The sequence below is a fragment of the Ranitomeya variabilis genome, chromosome 1 (genome assembly GCF_051348905.1).
Source record: "Ranitomeya variabilis isolate aRanVar5 chromosome 1, aRanVar5.hap1, whole genome shotgun sequence".
NCBI lineage: Eukaryota > Metazoa > Chordata > Amphibia > Anura > Dendrobatidae > Ranitomeya > Ranitomeya variabilis.
In genome coordinates, this window is record NC_135232.1 from 1,124,731,337 (window position 1) to 1,124,737,693 (window position 6,357).

Below are 6,357 nucleotides of genomic sequence, written 5' to 3' on the forward strand. Positions count from 1 at the left end.
TTACACATCAGAAGTGCTGGTTGAAACAACGAAATAGAACGTTCTGCATTTGAAGACCATGAACTCAGGCCATAACTCCTGAGGAAGGAGAACGCTATCTCTGAAACATGTAGGATAATGGACTATTGCTTTTACGTATTGGGTAACCCATAGCAAGTGATGTCATGTTTGCAGAAAGTGGTAGTCTTTTTCTTATCCAGCATGTCTCAGCTAGATCACATGAAGTCATTATCCTCCTCTACTCCTCCTTGGTCAGACCTCATCTGGAATACTGTGTCCAGTTCTTGTTAAAAAACACATTGAAAAACTGGAGCAAGTTCAGAGAAGAGTGACCAGGATGGTGAGCGGACTGCAAAGTATGTCCTACAAGGAACGGTTAAAGGATCTGGGAACTGTATAGCTTGCAAAAAAGAAGGTTAAGAGGAGACTTAATATCTATCTACAAATATCTGAAGAGATGTCAGAGTGTAGAGGGTTAATCCTTATTGTCATTTGCACATGGAAACACAAGCAACAATGGAAAGAAACTGGTAAGGAGAATATACAGATTAGATAGTAGAAAAAATAATTTTGACAGTGAGGGTGATCAATGAGTGGAACAGGCTGCCACTAGAGGTGGTGAGTTCTCCTTCAATGGAAGTCTTCCAACAGAGACTGGACAGACATCTGTCTGAGATGGCTTAGTCAATCCTGCATTGAGCAGGGGGTTGGACACGATGACCCAGGAGGTCCCTTTCAACTTTAGCATTCTATGATTCAGCTAGCATAGCCGAACGGAGTGCTAGAGACATCATAAAACCACAATATGGACCTAGGGCCTAGTGACTCTACCACATGCTACACCGAGTTAGGAAATCTTCATTACATTACTCATCTCGTCTATCTACAGGTAGAAGTTGGCCACACTTACATGTGTAAGGTGCAACCACTACATCTGTATAGAAGACACCTTCATTTAATGAATAGTATATGTATAGCTTTAGGCAGATAGAGGTGAACAAACGCATTTGACTTTTATTCATTTTTATGGTACTCTTTAAGCACACAGGCAGTTAGCACGACTTTTTATGTGGCTTAATGCTTCCTACAGGGTAAGGGCTAGTGTTATTGCATCTTTCTTTAATCCTATTTACAGTAACAATTGTTATAATATATAGCAGTTTTTAAGCCTAAGCATTTAGCGAAGGAAGGAGGGTCACCGGAATAATAGTTGACAATGAATATCGCTTCAAGGAAAAAATAAATCTTTCCACATTGTAAAGACAAATTAAATATATGATATAATAAATTAGAATTGCTTCTAGGAAAATCTGCATATTTATCAGCGGAACCCAGGAATTTATGATATAATTGTAATTATCAAATTTCCTGGAAGCCATTACTATCCTGGGTTATAAGCAGATCAATTATGACAATGCTTTCACATTTCATTTACTTTGGATACGTCAAGTCATATTAGTGGAGAATGTTGATGAGTGGTATAACAGAGCATTATTTACCCAGCTTTATATTTAACTAAGACATATAAGGATCATTTTATTTTAATCTATTTTTTCCATTATTTTTTGGAGTCCCTACTAAGTCTTCTTATTTTTTTCAGATTTTTAAGTTATTTTTATTTTTGCTGTGGAAGTGTAGTACAATGTGCCTTTCATGTGGCACTAAAGGGTGCTTAGCTTTGTTTAATCTAATAAATAAATAAGTTATTATAAAAAATGACTTGGGGACCTCCCTATTTTTTGATAACCAGCAAAGGTAAAGCAGACAGCTCTGAGTTGAAATGAATAGGCTGGGAAGATCCATGGATATTGAGTGCCTCACAGCCTAAAAATACCAGCCCTCAGCTACCTTAGAAGTGGCTTGGCCCGGCTCTTCCTGATTGACCTGATGTGATGGGGTTGATGTTAGGTGTGATTTGTCAAAAATCACATCTGCCATCAAGTCCTGGGGTTAGTAATGGAGAGACATCCCCATTACTAAACCAGTAATAATAAAAAATACTTTATTTGAAAAAACACTTTCCCTGGTTCACCAACAGTGATTACAGAATTTGTTTGGAAAACAATTGCCAAACAAAAATTTGGCACAAATATGGCACATTCAGATTCGTGATTGGAAACAGGAGCAAAATTTTATAAAATCGGAAAAAAATCGGTAACATTTGGTAAAAAGTGCGGAAAAATATTTGCGTTGCCACAAAAGTATTTTCACCACTTTTGCAATGATGTATGGTGGTGTATCAAGAGCGTTTAGCATGTGTTTGATGAGGGGAGGGGGTTTGCTGAGCTCACAGGCACGGCGTTCTTGTAAACTTTTTTTTACCCATCTTTATGTGTGCACATTGCAGCTAACCAATATTGGCGGAGGAAACATCCACAATGTCCTGACACCACGGCTTATGCCACTGACTGCTAATATCACATGTCATACAGTAGGGGACCAGACTTTAAAACAGTTTGCAGCATCTAATGTGTTAGAGAGGCCTGATCCAGAGGCCAACAAACAATGCTTGTGTTCCTAAAGTCATACAGTAGGGGACATCTGATTTTTAAATTGTTTGTAGCATATCTTCTTTGTCATACAGGCCTCATCCAAATTCAAACAATTATTTGATTTGTGACTAACTTGATACAGTGAGCCATATTTCACTTGGGAATTTACTGTTGCTGAAATTCAGCTTTTCAGGTGATGCAGAGTTTAAAATCTAAGCTTCTGTTGCAAATACTGTGCTCCTACCATAGTATCTGAGCAACATGCCTGGGAAAAAGCGAAGCCGTGGTGGAAGGGGAATTAGGCTTGATGTTCAAGGTGTAGGTGGGGTAGGTGGTAAGGTTAGTGAAAGCACTAGTGAATCAACAATATCACATCCTATGTAATGACATCTGATAACTTCTGTTACTGGACGGTCTACTCCGCTACCTTTCTTTGGCAGACGCACAATAGTATGTCTTGTTGATGAGGCCCAGAAAGAGCATGTGCTTGAGTTAATGCCAAGTGCAGATTCAAGTAGCCTCTCCTCTTCCTCCACCTCAACATCACATCCAGTACAGTCCACAGAGGTGGTACCCAAATTCCCCTTGCTTCCCCCTGTGTCCCAACTCTCCAACTATACAACTGACTGTATGGAACCAGAGATGGGTGAGTCTGAAGAGCTGTTCACACATTCTATGACATGGTCATCAGAAGTGTGCTCAAAAACTTCACAGAGTCAACAGGAGGAAATGTGCACTGATGCCCAATATTCTTTTAGCTTGGATCCAGGGCAGGACGAAGTAGGGTCCGTACAGCATCTTGACCCTTGTCATCACAAGTTAACCCCTGGGGGAGGTGATCCTGATGAGACTCAGATCACAGTCATACAGCAGAAGAGTTGTGTACAGCCCTCCAGGCTGAGAATGATCAATGGCTGTCTCCCCTGAACCTGCATCCAGGGAGAGCCCTGTACAATAACAGTGTGAATCTGGTGGCAACCCTATGGCAAGGCAAGCTCACACACGTGCCTTGCATGGCTCACATCCTTAACCTGGTGGTACAGTGTTTTCTACACCACATTCCTGGCCTGGGTGAGCTGCTCCAGAAAGCACATAAGCTGTGTCCTCATTTCCGCATTTCGAACCCCTCAGGTCATTGACTAGCATTAATATAGAGGTCTTTGCCCATGTCAGTTTACAGCTTGATATTTGATATGCTGACATGGCAGAATTCCATTCTGCACATGTTGCAGCAACTGTGGAAGCAGCAACGAGCGCTGATGCAGTATGTCATGTCATATAGCCTGGGCCAATGCAGTACAGATGTGGTGCATATCACATTTATGGAGTGGGCACAGATAAAGGACCTCTGCACCCTTCTGCACAGTTTCGAAATGGCTACTAAGATGGTTAGCACTGACGACGCCATCATCAGCATCACTATTCTGGTCATTTATATGCTGGAGCAGACTTTAAATAGCCTACTGGAGGAGATGGTAGTCCCAGAAGAAGAGGAGGAAGCAGAGGAGGATGCGGAGGGGATAACATTGTCTCTAAGCTCCAGACTGTTGTCACACAGGCGAGTGCCAAGGGAGGTTGGATTATTGCAATCAAGGGGGGCTTCTGATAACAGACAAACTGTCATTGAAGGTGCATGATTCAAGGGACAAATGGAGGAGGAAGAGGTGATGGGTGAGCAACTGTCAGATGAAGAGGGTAATCCTCCCCTCTCTAGAACTGAATGTCAATACCATCAGGGAGGCTTTGGACCCTTTCACATTTTGGTCTTCCAAAATGGATGAGTGTCCTGAGCTTGCCTCACACGCCTTGGAGTTTTTATCGTCCCCTGCAGCCAGCATTCTCTCAGAACTTGTCTACAGCACTGCTGGTGGTGTCCTGACGGATAGGCGCAGCCGGCAGTCCCCTGAAAATGTAGACCGCCTAACTTTCATTAAGATGAACAAGTCATAGATCTCCAAGTAGTTGAGCACCCCAATCGCAGACTGTACAGACTAGGTGATATTGCATTTTTTAGTGTGATGCATTAATGTCACATAACTGCACTCTGTGATATCTTTATACCATTTTGGTGGTGTCAGTACCTCATTTTTTTAAATGTGAAAACTCCAGGTTTGGTGTCCATCTTGTTGTGAACTCCGTTTTCAGGCTCCCTGTTGTGGTCACAGATGGTATTGTGTGACTTTGGTTTTTTGGCTCCCCCTGGTGGTTTGGTTTATTATCCTGCGGGTCTGCTGGATCAGCTGCCTCGTTATTCACCAGGGAGGCTCCTATTTAGCTCTGCTTCACTTCCACTTGTTGCCGGCTGTCAATGTATTCAGTGCTATTCTGATTACTCCTGATTATCTCGTTTTCTGCCTCTTCAGGATAAGCTAAGTTCTGTTTGAATATTTTTTGCTCATCTGCCTGCAATATGATTTCTGTGTATGATGAGTCTAGTCCAGCTTGCTAACATGTGATTTCTTTTTGCTGGTAAGCTCTGGGGTACGGAGTTGCTTCCCCCGCACCTAGTTGGTGCGGGGGCTCGAGCAATCTCTGCGTGGATATTTTGAATAGGGTTTTTTATTGACCGCACAGTTTCCTTCCTATTTTCTGCTATCTAGTATTAGCGGGCCTCATTTGCTAAATCTGATTTCATCTCTGCGTTTGTGCTTTCCCCTTAACTCACCGTTAATATTTGTGCGGGGCTATTCTATATCTTTGGGGTCATTCCACTGAGGCAAGTGAGGACTTACTTTCCCTCCAGGAATAGTCAGTTTCTCAGACCGTGACGAGACGTCTAGGATTTTTAGGTAACGTTCCATGGCTGCCTATAGTTGTTTGCGGGTAGGATCAGGTTGCGGTCAATCTAGTTACCACTTCCCCAGAGCTAGTAGTCTGTTCAGTTACTTAGCTAGTCCAACCTGCGATCCTTGCCACTAGGATCATAACACCATCTGCTGGATTGGATGTAGTGGAAGACCTGTCGGTCCCTATTATACTATCTGTACTGTGGTGAAATTGATGCCACTTTGGTGGTGTCTGCCAATAATCTTTGGAAATGTGAAGATTCCTTGTTGGTTGTCCATCTGCTTGATTGGGTGTAGTGGAAGACCTGTTGGTCCCTATTACACTATTTCTACTGTGGTGAAATTGATGCCACTTTGGTGGTGTCTGCCAATAATCTTTGGAAATGTGAACACTCCTGGTTGGGTGTCCATCTGCTGGACTGGGTGTAGTGGAAAACCTGTTGGTCCATATTACACTGTTTCTACTCTCCTGAAATTTATGCCTCTTCTGTGTTGTAAGGCCCACATTTCTTAAAATGTGAACACTCCTGGTTGGGTGTCCATCTGCTGGATTGGGCGTAGTGGAAGACCTGTTGGTCCCTATTATGATATTTATACTGTGGTGAAATTGATGCCGCTTTGGTATTGTCTGTCAATAATTTTTGGAAATGTGAACATTCTTGGTTGGGTGTTCATTTCCTGGATAGGATGTAGTGGAAGATCTGTTAGTCCCTATTATAATATTTCTACTGTGGTGAAATTGATGCCACTTTCGTGGTGTCTGCCAATTGTTTTGGAAATGTGAACACTTCTGTTTGGGTGTGCATGTGCTGGATTGGTCGTAGTGGAAGACCTGTCGGTCCCTACCATACTATTTCTACTGTGGTGAAATTGGTGCCATTTTGGAGAAGTCTACCAATTACTTTTGGAAATGTGAACACTCCTGGTTGGGTCTCCTTCATGCTTGTTTCCTGTAGCAGTAGGCCTCCGAGACCATGAGACCTCCACTTCCTTGGACTCAACTACCCGTGTTACTATCCTTAAATTTTTCTAACAATGGTAGTCTACAAAACTGATATTTGTGCCACCTGAGTGTGGCT